Source organism: Scleropages formosus, chromosome 9, assembly GCF_900964775.1.
Source record: "Scleropages formosus chromosome 9, fSclFor1.1, whole genome shotgun sequence".
Classification (NCBI taxonomy): Eukaryota; Metazoa; Chordata; class Actinopteri; order Osteoglossiformes; family Osteoglossidae; genus Scleropages; species Scleropages formosus.
The window spans coordinates 25267776-25283359 of NC_041814.1; the positions used below are offsets into that span (position 1 = coordinate 25267776).

General features: G+C 46.3%; 1 protein-coding gene across 4 annotated transcripts in view; it reads right to left on the bottom strand.

The window, feature by feature from the left end:
* The window catches only part of LOC108929635 (sodium/potassium-transporting ATPase subunit beta-1-interacting protein 3), a 122759-nt gene that overhangs the window by 106629 nt on the left and 546 nt on the right, over positions 1–15584 (bottom strand). The gene's annotated exons all lie outside the window — the stretch shown is intronic.

A 15584-nucleotide genomic window follows, 5' to 3' on the forward strand; every position in this document is an offset into this window, starting at 1 on the left:
TGCTGAAATAATGAATAATAATTTAGCGCCTTACAAGAAATGTACCTGCAAGCACTCGAACGTCACCGGAACCTGCATCTGGTCTCTGCCCCTGTTTATAATTCTGACTTGATCTTTGGAAAGTCCTTGCCAACAGCGTCATACAAGAGGAGAGGCACTGAACCACTAGACACCGGTGCGTAATTGTTTTCGGGGGGAGGCTACAATCAGCCCTTACGCCTGCTCAGAGGGACACGACTCTGTTTACACCGCCACTAACGAAATTGGACTAATTGGTCTTTTTGCAGCTTGCAGATGCGTGGGCCGCAATTATCTGATTGCGCTTACCATGTCTGTTTGTGTGCTCATCACCTCGGCGATTTTATAATAATGCACTTACTGAAACCCATTATACAATGCAGATTATGTCAAGGCACTAGTTGAGAACCGTCTATTGTTTTTCAAATAATAAAATTCCCTGTGAAATTAAACAAATTCATATTTTATGCTGTTTGGGTTTACTTTTCCTTTAGCAGGCTGTTTTCTTTTTCACAGAGAAAAGATGAAGAAGCAGCTGAAGAATTCAGATTATTAACATTATTGTTCGCTTTTAGGAACAAAAATATAAACATATTTCTGTTTTCACTATTAGGGTTCGGTTAATCATCAATTACCACTGTGTCAGTTTAACATGACTGAGAAACAAGTTCGCAAGCAATGCATTCAGCTTAACGGAATCAGTCTCTGCAATACATCGAAATCCCCATCAAGTGTCAGTAATTAACAGCTAAGATTAAATAAAAATCACAGCAGCCTGCACTGTACACCACTGAGCTCGGTGAGGGGGGTCTGTGCCCCCTAGACTAACTCAAAAGATGTTGACGGTCCCTTAGCATGATCTGCACATTAAGTATAATAAAGGTCAGCGTATTTTGTATTGTTGTGACATTACTGATTTTACGTACATGGGAACTGCAATGGAGATATGGATGAAAAAAACTTCAACTTCAAATTTGTTTAACAAAGGCGGCAGCACGAATTTACTCGTACCCTTTACGTGTGCTTACACGATTTTAAAACCCGTTACACCAAACGCTTCCGCTGAGTATTCGCTGGAATTTAAAATACTGCAAAAACACCGCTTTGTGTAACTTGCAGAATCCCTCAGATAGCACAAACATGCCTAAAATGTAAGGTACAAGTAAATAAATCACCTTCAGAGTGCAAAATAAATTTAATTTATTCTCTTAGATCAGGGATCCTATGAGGCTGAGCTGTAAGTGAAATATGTTGTCTTTATTTCCCTTAAGGAGTGACAGGTGGAGCAGTTTACATGTTGTATCTGGGTTGGTGGGGGTCACATAACAGTCTGTCTTTTGTGCTCAGAGTTATTGTATTCTTACTCGTTCCTTATTTACAGATTTCTTTGAATGAATGGCCCCAGTGCATTTTATTATCACTGTTTGTAAGTTCTGAGTGCAATGCTGCCATGTGAATATAGCTGTGATACGCCATCGATGTCGGTACCCCCTGGAGTGAAGCCCTCGCTCCGCCACATTCACACACCCCTGCCTTACAGCCGTCCACGTGCGGGGGTGGAAGCCTCTCACTTGTTTATTTTAGCCATTTTGGAATCCTGTTGCTACGCACCCCATCCACTGTAGCTAAGCAATATGTTACAGGCTTTAAATTCCACCTTTGAATTTGTAATGTGGTGCCGCATGTGTATCCCCTTCTGCAACCGCCTCAACCAGTGATGAAACCCTACTTTCATCATTGACGCGTGGGCTGCCTTTTTTTGGAGGCGCGTCAGACAAACGCATCAGAATGGGCTGGAGGATGGGGTTGGGGTGGTGGTGGTGGTGGTGGTGGTGGGGGGGGGGGGGGGGGGGTGAGCAAGAACGTCCAGCACCTGAATTCATCCCAACTAGATCTGCTCCGGGGGTAAACAGCAGATAAGGCAGGAACCTGGGCGACGCGGCAAAGATTCAAACGAGTCGAGATCAAACCTGGCACGGCAGACATCAGAGCGCTCCCTTTAATAGCAGGGCCTGGGAGAAGCCCCTCCAGCAGGAAAGGTTGGGGAAGCGTAGGGCGCAGGTTCTCAGTAGGAGACCCTTTTCACACGCTAATGAAGACAAAGTGGAGATTTTTCTACAGCTGAAAATACCTACGACAGAAAGGTTCGAACGAGAGATACACTTCTTGAGACAGGCTCCGGATCGCCGTAACCCTGATCGTTGAGGCAGCTACTTGAAATGCAGCGGTGGATGAATCAGAGTATGAAACTTCAAAAAACTTTACTTCCAGTTTGACACTTGCCTCAAAACCAGACTAGACCGCCTTCCTGACGGAGCACGCGTCCACAGGAAAATGCACTTGAGCACGGAATCGCTCAGTCCCGATGGGATCGCGGCGCACCTATGGGACTTCGGTTCTTCCGCAGATGGCACAGCAGAGCACACCTCCTGATGACTTGTGACCACTAGTCTTTACACATCTCAAAGTGAGGAATGACTTCAAAGCCACGGAGGTATACGAAGCCGAAAAAGAAAGCATTAAAAACTTATATGGAACAGCTATTGCAAAATCATTCTCGATTCTCTTTGCGGAATTCCGAGTTCCTGGCGGACTAGAAAGAGCTTCTCCTGGAGGGAAAGGGCTCAAGGCCTATTACGAAGACAACGAGATCCCAAGACCTTGTTTCTCCATGACACCACCACCACCACCATAAAGGGAGCTCGGTTGAGAAAAGGCGCACACTGATCCAAGCAGTAGACCCGGTTTCCTGACCGTTTTGACGACATTGCTTTCGCAGCTCTCCTTACTTCCAGCCTAATTATGCTTCTCATTAATCACAATACCTCACAGGACCGTCTGCACTGATTTGCAAATTAATGTGGGGAAATGAATGAGATATCAGATAATATTAGTCCTTTCCTAATGCTGTTTTTTTAATATCCCATTGGTCTTATCCACCAGTTGCTGTTTGGCTTCCTTTTCCACAGCACCGCTCTCTCCTCCAGTCTGTGCAAATCTTAATGATTGCGTTTTGTGCCAGCTGTGGAGAAGATATTGAATCAAAGACACGCTGGTAACAGGGAGGTTCGCCAAAAGGAAAATGCATGTTATTGCTTCTTAGAGCAATGTTTCATCGACAGTAACCGCGCATCTAACTTACACACCGTACACAGTGACGATAATCAACTCTGCGCTCTAATTTAAATATTAGCGATTTGATGTGGTTCAAAGGCGCGCGGGACGTACAGGATGGAGGCGCGTCTTCCGCGTACAACGGCACGAGAACCACGGCGCATCGCAAGACTCGCCTGTCGCAGGAGGAACAGAACGCTTTCATCAACCTGTCAGCAGGGAGCTTCTCGCAAATTCTATCGGCGGAAACTAAGTCAATCTACTCCGACTTTAATTAGCTGACACCGATGCATCACTGTCTGTCTCCAAAGCCTATACACGCGAAGAAACACGGAGTGCCAAGCCGAGGATGGCTCAGTTCAACGTGTCTACCTGCAGAAGCAAGGCGAGTAAATATCAATCTCTCTAATAAGGCTCACCGTAATGAGGACATTACTGCAACTGTTCAAGCCTTGAAACGGGAACGTGGTATCAGAGAGACCTTTGAATTTCTCTGTCTTCTTCACAGTTGCTTGAAGCCTCATTAGGCCAACAATCTGCCATTTTCCTCACCCTCGTTGTTGGCCTAACGGAAACTTATGACAGCAGCAGGCCTTGCAAGGGTCAGCGGGGGTTAAAAGGGGGTGGTGTTCCACGGGTACGACATCCACCGGGAACTGTTCCGACGGACAAGCCCTACGAGCTGAAAACCATGGCGACGTCATTAAAGTCCTCATTATTAACATTCACACCAGACACGTCACTTGACGGGGCTTTGCTGCACGCCTGGTCACTCGGCATCTCTTCGGGGGACAGTAACCACAGCAGCGGAACAAAATAAGCCGGAGCCCCTGAGGCAACCTGGGAAAAAAATAAATAGTAATAACTAATTACTGGCATTAGATAGAAATAACTAATATCTAGGACACTGGAGCTAATTGTGACACAAAATACATGAACAGTGTGACTGTATTTAAACACACCCCCGCACCGTCATCCCCATCACCGCAAAGGCCCATACTGTCCAATGTGAGACCACACCACATGGGAGCCTAGCTTATCGGTCACTATGACTAAAGTCACAAGAGACTTGCATAAAGTGCGGTATCCAAAAGCTGCCACCCGGTCAAAAATCAGAAAGTTGTTCTCAGAAAGCTGCAACCCTGCCTGGGTAGTCATGTATCCGATGTGACCGAAACACTGCGAATGCAAGGGTCGGGTTCCGGCCTCATGGCAGTGGCTGGACGGCCGGATGCAAACGTGGCAGAGAGTACGAGCCCTGCCGGTCAGCAATGAGCGCCCCACGGAGGCCCACGTTCCGGCCTGTCACGGAGCACCGTTTACCGAGCAACAGGTCCAGCGGGGCACCACGCGCACCCGTGTCGAAGAACTCCGAGTTACTGCAGTATGTCGGCCACCCCCCAGGCCCCTGTCCTCCCTCCCACTTGTGCACTCTAAGTGCAATTTCATTACGTCCATGGGATTTACTGTGGTTTCAGAGCTTTGCTGCCCGCAGCACTCTGCCGCCATGACTAACTGCCTGTTTCAGGAAACACAGAGAGTAAGAACGCGGCCTCTGATGGCCCATTGCTTTTCTGCACGCCGTCGGCGGCTAAGAGCGCAGCTCGGTGCGGGATTTTCTGTCCTGCTGGGGCAATCTGCCCGCATGCAACGGAACGCCGCAGGCCTCGCTGCTTCCCTCCAAATGGGCCTGCTTGGTCCCCTCTCCATACCTTGCCCCCTCCTTCAGGCCATTCCCATCAGCTCCCATAATGTACCCATCCATCACACCTCTGTTAGCTGAGACAGCCGGCTTTTGGGCCACCCTCACCTGCTAAATAGAGACAATGCCAACGGGGGGCTCAAGACGAAGGGTCCCTAATGAACATTAAAGCTCTTGAAGGGTCCATGGTGAGCACAACAGCCCTAAAAGCAAACCTTAGACTCAGTTAAAAGTTTGAGTACCACACCAGAATTCCAAGCGCTTTCAAGCGGCGGCATGCAGATATTGGAAGGCTTTGTGATGGGACGCAAGATATTTCAGTCATTAATGTGCTACCAACCACTGGCACAGCACCATCAAGATTGAAGGCCATCATAACCCAACCTGTACAGTAGTTTTCCTTCCTCTTGAGCAGCACCTTGGCAGTAAAGAGTTCAAATTCCTAGAAAGCAACTTGTTGTACTTAAGCTCAATTACCTGAGTCTGATGTAAAGCTGTACTAATGAATAGGAGCCAATGAACAACAATCTACTTGAGCTAAAAACGGACTGATACTTTGGCCAGTCATCATGTCGTTAAGAATAAGAACACATTTCTTCATAAATATGCAGCTCCCTCAAAGCATACAGCTGTAAGCGCTGCTAGTTGTTTTCGGTAAAATCAGCTCTCCAAACAAATGATATGAAAAATAGATGCTGTCATTTTGCCATGTCTTTAATGCTCATTGCTTAATTTTCTCTGCAGCCCCGACAAGCCCAGCTGTCTCAGCTGACAGTTGGAAGCTCTCACATCTCTTGCTTCCTCCTCCCGCTTTCCTGATGCATGGTCGGTTGATAGTTGGATTCCGGCCTCGCGTGCCGGACATGATCCGCTCACATCTGGAGACAAGCTTCTAAAGAACAGCAGAGGATGACTCAGACCCACTGCACAGTGGAGAGCCTTAGCTGGTGGCTTGCATACCATTTGCTTGGAGCCCAAAGATAATGATGCCTGAATTAAGAATTTAATTTGTAACACGTTCCTTTTTTCAGCCCATTGAAACTGCCATTAAAAAAGCTAAGGAGAATGAGCAAAGGAAGATAATTGGAAAGGTTTTAGGCAACTGACACAAAAAATTTGGTGTGAACAAACACATACAACAGCCTATGTGCAACCTGTAGCCTTCTCTGTCTCCAAGCAACATAACCGATGTGGATCTGAGCTTTGTTTGAGAAAGCTGAAGGGTCTTGCTGAGGGTACTACCCATGGGCTTGTAAGAACCAACCAGACAATTCATTCATTATCAATAAGCACTAGTCCAATCCAGGGTCATGGAGGTCCAAACTCTATCCTGGAAGCATAGGGAAGATGCAGAGTACACCCTGGATGAGGTGCAAGTCTACTGCAGGGCAATCTTACACATAGCCATTCAGTCATTAAGACATGACACCAACTGGAGCAACCAGTGTCCTATTAAAAACCTAAGACTGAACCAATGCCCTAGTGCATATAATATGCCATAGGAATTGCTACCTCTCCAAAAGGCTAGTAAACCAAGACTAAATTCATATATTACAAAAGAACTGGAGTCCACCAGTCACACTCTAGTCCACTTTGAGTGAGCAAATACAAAATCCTTGTCCCACCATCACAATGAACTTCTGGTGGGGGTTCAAGAGCAGAATTTAGCATGATATAAGCACCATGATATAAGTGCTTCAACCAAAAGATTGTCTCCTTGTTACTCTTGATGAGACCCACCGATCAATAGCCTTGCCGCCAGGGAACCGACAGGGTCACCTGGGACTTCCTCTCATTTACTGCCATATCCACCACCGGGCCCAAACCCAGCCAACCCAATGACAATCATACACATTCACATTCCCAGAGTTACCCAGCTATTTTGGCTGTTCCTTCATCTATCTCACTAACTGGCAATGCTGAACTGGCCCATCCATCAGCAAACGTGGAGTAAGAGGTTATTTTTAGATGACGAGAATGGCTCTCCATCAGCTCATTTGAATGACTGACATGAGGAGTTCTCCACCGTGAAGCCCTGGTACAATCTTGAAAAAAAAATCCAATTTGATGAAGTGTCCCATTTTCACACATGTGGGCTGTTGATGGATAAATGTCCTGGAATAGGAATGAATCCAGAGAAGCTTGCAGCCCCACCAATAACATCTAGACCATAAACTGTTTTTTAATAAATTACCACATTGCTCAATTTTTTACACCTTGTACATCTTCAGCAGAGGTTACAGCGTGGACAAACTGAGTGTGAAACGGTACTGCAGCAAATCATTTCAGAAATAATTAGGCTTCATTTAAAATCTGGTCATATGTTTTTTCGCCTAAATTTCTACCGCTGATTGCACAGATAAGGTATACAATTTTAACCAATTTCATTAAAGACCTAATACTACACTTTACCATACTCAGATCCCTCATAGGTGCTGCAGAGCTGTTTTGGCATTTTTATCACATACTTTCTCCAGAAAACTGAACAAAATATCAAGGGTAAGCATCTATCAAAATCTATCCTTTGATATGCCATCCATCAGTCCGCAGAGTTTCCTTCACAGTGGAAGGTGTCACATGCACTAGATGCTTGTTTAACTAGATGTGTACTTGTGGGTCCACAGACCCTGGAGGTTTAGGCGCCAGAATCCCCAGTGTGTGCAGCAGTGAAAATTGCTGTCTAAACACCACAACCCTAGGCATGTCACAGTAGATGCTACTCCAACATGACATCCAGGGTGTTTCTTCACCTCTCCTGATCCAAACTCCCTAACCTCCTACCTCGGAGGACTGCACCAGCAAGGTGGGAAACCATCACCTCGAGTGCCGGCGGGAAGGGAGTCACTGGCTTGGGCTCATCTCTGGCGGTACCAGAATCAAACCCCAACCTCCACCTGCCACTATGACTTCAGAGTGAGCGTCAAACCCATTAATTGGGCCTTTTCCCACCCTGAAGGATCTGGGCAGCTGCACTGCTTACATCTCATCCAGCATGATTACACGCGCCAATCCACCGGATAATGCACGGCACGGCCTTTGTGACCATAACATGCAAAAGTGCTTCAGATAAATACAGCAGAATGGGAATGTGTCTGTTAGGCAGTTGCTAGATCTGGTATTTCCAGACGATTTAAGACAAATTGCAGATGTAATGAAGTGTCCATTTGCTGTTTTAGTGACCCCCCCCCCCTACCCCAACCAACCCCTCCCAGCTCCGAGAAGCCCCCACCTCCCTTTCTCCATTCGGGATGTTATTTCCCCGCATCAATAGACGCCCAGCTCTCGCTGCGTAGGAACGGTGTGTCTCCGCCGGTTCACTGAACATTTGCATTTCAACTGACAGGAAAAAGCCTTCTCTCCAAAATGAAAAGGATGGTCAGGCGTGTAATGATTTTGATTGTTTGTTTTTTTTCTCTCTCTCCCTTTCAGAAATCAACACTGTTTCATTTAGCCGAAACCATCCCTTCTCTGCAAAAAAACGAAAAGCCACTGAATGCCTTAGGGTACATTAAAAGCAAAGAGCATGAAAAACACTCCTTCACATTCTTCCCAAACACAGCTGTTCTATCACAGCAGGAGATCAGGTGGTTAAAGTCACTGGCTGGTAACCTAAAGACAGCTGATTTAAGTCTTGGATGCTGCTGTTACACCGTGACGAAAAGTACTGGACTGGAAATCCAAAAGTAAAACACCCAGATCTATAAACTTGTAAAAAAAAAAAACAATGAGACGAATGTCAGGAAACAAAGTAATATTTATGGACATTTCATTTCATCTATTGTATACATTTTTTTTCTATTTGAATGCAATTTCAATTCAATTACATTTCTTTTGATGGAGTTCTTTTCTCGCACAGAGACAGAGAGCACCGAGCAAAGGATCAAAAGACATAATAACGTAAATGAAAAGTTACCTATATATTAAATTACTACAACAAATACACTATGTAGTAAAGCTATAATGCACAGCAGGGTGGCATGGTGGCATGGTGGCACAGAGAGTAGTGCTGCTGTCTCACAGTGCCTGGGTGGTGCAAGAGGACATGGGTTTGATCCCCACTCAGCCTGTATGGAGTTTGCACTTCCTTCCCCCTGTCTGGGTGCTCTGGTTTCCTTCCACAGTCCAACAACTTGCTGCTTGGGTTCATCTATTGTGTGTGAGTGACAGAGAGAGTGTGTTCCACTGATGTATGGATGAGTGACCCAGTATAAGTAGTATATCTAGCAGTATAAGTCACTGCAGTGAATAAGGTGTGTGGGCTCATAATACTACATAGAGTTCACTGGAAGCTGCTTTGGAGAAAAGCATCTGCTAAATAAATGTAAACAAGCCAAGTGCCCATGGAGGAAAAGAAAACAAAATCTTCCAACCAAAAAGCAATGGAGAAAAATAAACCTCTGGGGGTCCAAGTGCCAGTAGCTACCTACCCCTTCCGAGCATTCCAAATTCAGCAGAAAGATTGACGATAGTTACAGCTAACAGAAGAAAACTCATACAGCTATGTATAACATTATTACAGTCACTAGAAGCTAATACTTTGATGCTAATTTGACGTTAATATAATAAGTTGAAGTCCAGCTTCAGGTATGCTGATCTCATCCACCATGGCGTGGCATGCGGTCGTCGGCTCCCGTCAACACGCAGCGCTGGTGTCACAGCCGGTCTCGTCAGGCCTCATCGGTGGCGGAAACAATGCTCAACAAAACAACATCTTTTGACTGGAACGTTTATTTGTTTTGAATTGTCTCCAGTATCTCCACTCGTGGCATTTGAATCAATGCAAAACATATGACTCAGTGACGCAGTTGTGGAGCTGCGACGCAGTACGATTTGGCATCACAATGCCCCTTGAATTACGATAACCTCTCAAGGAATGGCTTGTTGAATCGGTCTTCATGTGGTCCCTTTCATTACGTTGCGACGCCCTTCTCCTAACACCTCAACCTGATCTAACATCTTTTTGCTAAAATGTCCACAGCTGGGGGGTGCGGTGGCGCAGTGGGTTGAACCACAGTCCTGCTCTCCGGTGGGTCTGGGGTTCGAGTCCCGCTTGGGGTGCCTTGCGACGGACTGGCGTCCCGTCCTGGGTGTGTCCCCTCCCCCTCCGGCCTTACGCCCTGTGTTACCGGGTAGGCTCCGGTTCCCCGTGACCCCGTATGGGACAAGCGGTTCTGAAAATGTGTGTGTGTGTGTGTGTCCACAGCTGCAAAAATCCAACACCGCGTCTTTGCTCCCATCGAGTTCCACGTCTTTAGATGGAAGTAGGCCTCCTGCAATACTGTGCAATAAGAGTAGACTAATCAGATGATGAATCGAATTATTTCTTTTCACAGAGATGCTCTGTGTTTCGCTGCAATTCGAATTTGTTATACTGGAGCAGATCTGGACGGAGATGAGAGGGAAGCACAAGCAAGGGTGACAGTGAGGGACCGTTTTTTACAGCGGTGGAAAATCCCAGGTTTACGCAGGAGCACCGTACAGACGTTGTCCCTCTTCTAGTACTGAACAAAAACGGCACAGTTCACTGACAGCACGTGCTCATTTCAATTCCGGAGGAATGTTCAAACAGCATAATTATGATCACGCCTAAATGAGTTTGCAGATTAGTTTGCTGGAAAGCAAGAGCCACGGTAATCTGGACTGACCCGCATCACAAACACCAGATGCAGCAACAAAGACAAAAGAAAAAATTGAGCTTTGCGCCATCGGTACAAGAAAAAGACAGCGTGCTGAGAGAATACAAGTTGTACCGCTGCTGCTATGAGAGAAAATTAGCTCCAGTAAAATTGCCCAGCTGTATAAATGGCTAAATAACTGTAGGTAGAGCAACGTTGTACGTCACTTTGGAGAAAACTGTCAGCTAAATGAGTAACAGTAAACGTGTGTATTACTAAAAATTTGACATTAATGCTAAAGATAAGATAAGACACTTTATTGTCACTGTATAGAATGCAATGAAATTCCATATGGCAACCCTCAGAAGAAAAGTGGCACAAAGAACACTTGATACAAACACACACACACACACACACTTTCAGAACCGCTTGTCCCATACAGGGTCACGGGGAACCGGAGCCTACCCGGCAACACAGGGCATAAGGCCGGAGGGGGAGGGGACACACCCAGGACGGGACACCGGTCCGTCGCAAGGCACCCCAAGCGGGACTCGAACCCCAGACCCACTGGAAAGCAGGACCCGGTCCAACCCACTGCGCCACCGCACCCCCTTCCTGATACAAACAACCAAATAAATAAATAAATAAGAATTAGGGTGGAATAAATAAGAATTGCATTGAAAAGCTTCTAAAGTGTCACCAAATCTCATATTTTCCCATTTAAAATGATGGGAAATAAGACTTTCGGTATGTGAAATTTCAGTATCCGCTCCGTTTTCAGGAACGGATTAATATCGAGAATCGGGGGATTCTTGCACTTCCTTAGAAATGGTCATTTAATGCTCCCAAGTTCCAGCCCATTCTGACACGTGTGATCAAAACCACTGGGGGTCTTTGGCTCCACCTGTGCTTTGTGCCATCGTCAACCCCGCCCCACAGCAACACAGCGTCCAACAGATGGTTCGGTCTCACACTCGCGCGCAATCCTGCGCTGCGGCCTCCTGCACGTTAGAGGAGGCAGCGTGGCTTAAAGGAGCCGTTTGTCGCGGCCTGCCAAGGACATGCCGTCTTTTTTTTTGGCTGTGGCAGAGCCGAGAAGATTATAGCTGGCTCAAAGCGAAGGTCGCTGTAAGGTCAGACGGAGGGGAGAAGCACACCCTGCGGAGGCTACGGGGGTTTTCACGATGAGATACGGCATCGCCAAGTACGGCTGGCGCTCCACTCCTTCAATTAGCTGGAGAAATTGTCGGAAGCAAACACCTGTTAATCGGGAAATCAGACACGAACGCACGCTGTTGCAACCCGCAGCAGCGGGGCCGTGTTTATGAAACGGCATTAATGCAACGTCAGCAGGGACCACTGTGACCAAGGTACTGGATGTTTGGCCAAAACTTTTCAAGCTTAGCTCTCATTAGAATACCTGCTGTTGCCCTCTTGAGAAAGCACACAACGCAGCGGTTAAGGACACAGAGGTCGTGTGAAGGCTGCCAGTCCGGGGGGGCCCGTATAAAACACCCTTAAAAAAGGTACAGAACCTCAGTTGCTCCAGTAAAATATACAGCTACATAAATAGGTAAAACCAGAATTCATTCTGGCTGAAACTTCAGCTGAGCAGCGTAGCTTCACTTTTTATTGGCATATAAATAGACCGTTATATACACCAACCTGTTCAATGTATTTCCCTGTAAAATTCCTCTAAACCTCTTAGAAGACGTGCATTTCTTTTCCCCAGATAAAACAAAGTCAGGTAAACACGGACTCTCGTGCGTAACACAAGTGGCTTAGTACGGCTGTCAGCTCAACTACCATTCATCACGCCACGTCTCTCCGCGTCCCTGTCACACTTCACCTCTTCTATGACCCTCGCAGAGTTGATCTAAATCCAGTGTTTTGTTGGGTTGGAATTAGACAGCATGGGGTCGGGGGCATGTCGGCTGGGTCGGGAATGGCAATGCTTCCTCAGGCCTCCGGCTAATCCTTTTAGCTCCCCCCCCCACAATTTAACCCTGACTCGCGGGACCATCACTGACAGGTGACTGACAGTGATCCTCCCAAAACTAAGCATCCACCCCCATTGTGCCAGCTCAAATTAAAGACACCCCCTCACCCAGCTTGGGGTAACTGGCTCACAAACACAGCCCCGAAACCCCGGCCCCCTGCTTTATCGGCGGCTTGACGGGTCGGCGTGTCCAATGGAAGTAGGACAGATGGTACAGGCGTTGGAGCCATGGCACGTAACATCCGGGCCCTTCCAGACCCCATGCTCACCACTGCTGGGTTTACTGATGAAGGAACCTCTAAAAAGTCCACAACTGTACATACACTCCCCAACATGCTGCTACAACAATCATGCATGCCATACTGCCACAGAAACCCCTAACCTGCACAAAGACAGACCTGTGATCACAAATCATCACACATACATGTACAGTACCGCGAGTATTACGAATACAGAGGCGCAGGTAAAAACACACGTGAAGGAGATATAGCATGTCTTCGCAATCATGTCTTCGGTTTTATTCATGCCGAATTTATTTTTAAAAAATATACAGGCAGCAGAGATACAACTGCTATGGAGATATAAAATGTTTGACACTGAAACGCAATCAGGAAACATTAAATGTAGAAACCGCGGGTGGCAAAGAGTTCAAAATCTTCTACCATAGAGGAATCTTAGTTGATCAGTACGCAAACAAAAAATTACTTTCAAAAACATGTCATCACTTGGAAAAGGATGAGGGAAAAGCCCAATTCAAGCATGGGCCTCAAATGTCTCAATATATATTAAGTGCAACATGCCAGAGCAGCTGAACTTTCCGCCGAACTCCATTCTTGGGAACATATCACAACACGTGACGTTTCCGACACGCCTCCGCCCATGTTCGGTTACGTAACCCTACTTCCAGCTTATTACGGCACATAAACACCAGCGAAAGGAGCTGCCAGTTGAGGCTGTCCACCAGTAAGCGCTCCAAGAAACAGATACGGCCAGTATGGTAACAATGCGGGTATGCCTTTGCGCTTCCATGTACAAACGAGCTCGTATACGAGTGATCACTGGAAACATATGTATGTGTTCCTCTTGTTTCTATTATTTTTTTTATATAAACATAGACCAAAGATGTGGAAATGGTTCAGACTCGGCGAAGAATCCCAGATCTCTTCATTAGTACAATGTTTCGCTACAATTCATGAGTCGGTACAATATGCCGGTACATATGGATAATTGCCTCAAGAAGTGGACAAACAAGGACAAATTGTCAACTTGGGATAAAAATTCATTTCATGTATGATTTCAGGGTGAAAATCAATATTCCTGTCAGAGCCACTAATGGATATACTCCAGTAGGGTCAATAGTCATGCTCACCCATTACAATGATTTGTGTCAGATTTTTATTTATGTTTTTATTTTCGTAATTATTGCTACCATTATTTATTTGGTCATTTGGGAAGATCCGCAAACAGTGGGGTGTTCAGCCCTGTCTCTGCTGGCCCTCACGAACAAGTTATTCCGAGCTTGTGCCAGCATGATGAATTGTTGAATGAGTTTAACTGAGATTTCCTACTAGAGGAGCTAAAAAGGAGCCCATGAAATGCCGCAGGCTGGGTGTAATGAGAACTACTTGAATGCAGACGACAGTGAGCGTCTCCTGTTGTCTTGCAGCCAGATGTCTATTGATTGCAATCACACCTTTAAAGAAAAAAGGAAATCGACCGAGGCCCAGAAGGAGACCTGAATGGATGGCCGGCTGAAACAAAGGATACGTACGGAAGGAACAAACAAGGCTTCCTCGAAAAAGAGACGCACCGAAGGTCTGGAGCTCCGGCATGTGCACTGGTTCGTAATGCGCTGGGTTTCTTTGTGGCGCCCTCCGTTCTGCACAACGACGAGGACGCGCAGTGGTAAGGACAGCGACGGCGATGACATTATGGCGATGACTCAACTTTTGAAAGGAATACGAGTGGTATCAAATAAACCAATAGTAATTGAGGGTGCAGAGCGATGAACACTGGTACGTGTCACCACAAAACGATTAATGCGGCACCGTGTGTGTTGGGTACCCAAGCAGAAGGAGGATGTAATAAAGACTCAAGAAACTCTTGACTAAATGTATGTAGATATTACATTCACTGGCATTATAGTTAAATGCTCATGAGCACAAGTGGCACAACTTCACTCAGAGAACATCTCGGAAGAGCCAGGAGAGAAGCGTGGACAGCTCAACAGGAAGGCAGAGACAAAAAAGGCAAACTGCACTGAATTAAGATTATTATTTCCGGCCTCCATGCGAAAATCCATAGGTTGTGCTTTTATGTGGAGATTAAACCCTTCAACTCTTACTGGGATTAAAAACTGCTTGCGCTGCTTAAAAATATCCGCGATGTCAAGTTCAGCACTGCACCAACATTTCCACAAAACAGAGGTTTCAATAAGAGCAGAAGTGAATTTTAAAAAAATCTGGCTAATTATGAAGTTTGTCTTGATCATTTCATTTGAACAAACTTGTGTTAAGTCGGGGTGGAGGGGCAAGAAAGCGCTCCAAACAGCACGGGTGTCAACAATGTATTTTTAAAAATCCAATGGAATACAGGTGTCCTGCACACAAAGTGAGTCCAAACCCCACTGCAGGACCCTCGTCCAAACACATCTCCTCCTTCCATTATACAAGCAGAATAAAAAGCTCTTTGAATTCTTCTAGGTTTGCGCATGCATGGTGTTATAGGAAAAAAAAAAAGGAAATAAAACAGGAAAAAAATAAAAAAACGCTTAAGTGCGTATTTAAAACATACGTCTAAATCGGGCTATTAATGGACCCGAGTGTGTAAGTGCGTTCAAAGTGAATGGCCGCTTTGATCCCGAAAGTAACCGATTCGCTCCAACAAAACCCCTCATTGTCCTCCTTCAGTGACGGTCGGAGCGCTCATCTCCAACAGCCACATGGACACTTGGTCGCAGACCCGCGTGCAGCCGGCGCGCGCGAAAATGGAGCCGAGCCTGTAAATGCAAAAGGCGCGCGCGCGCACACACACACACACACACACACGCACGCGAGCGCGTCTCAGAAAGGGAACTTTTATTTCGCGGCTGGACACGAAAGTGCGGAGCGAACGCGCCGGGCACGCGCCGGGGGAC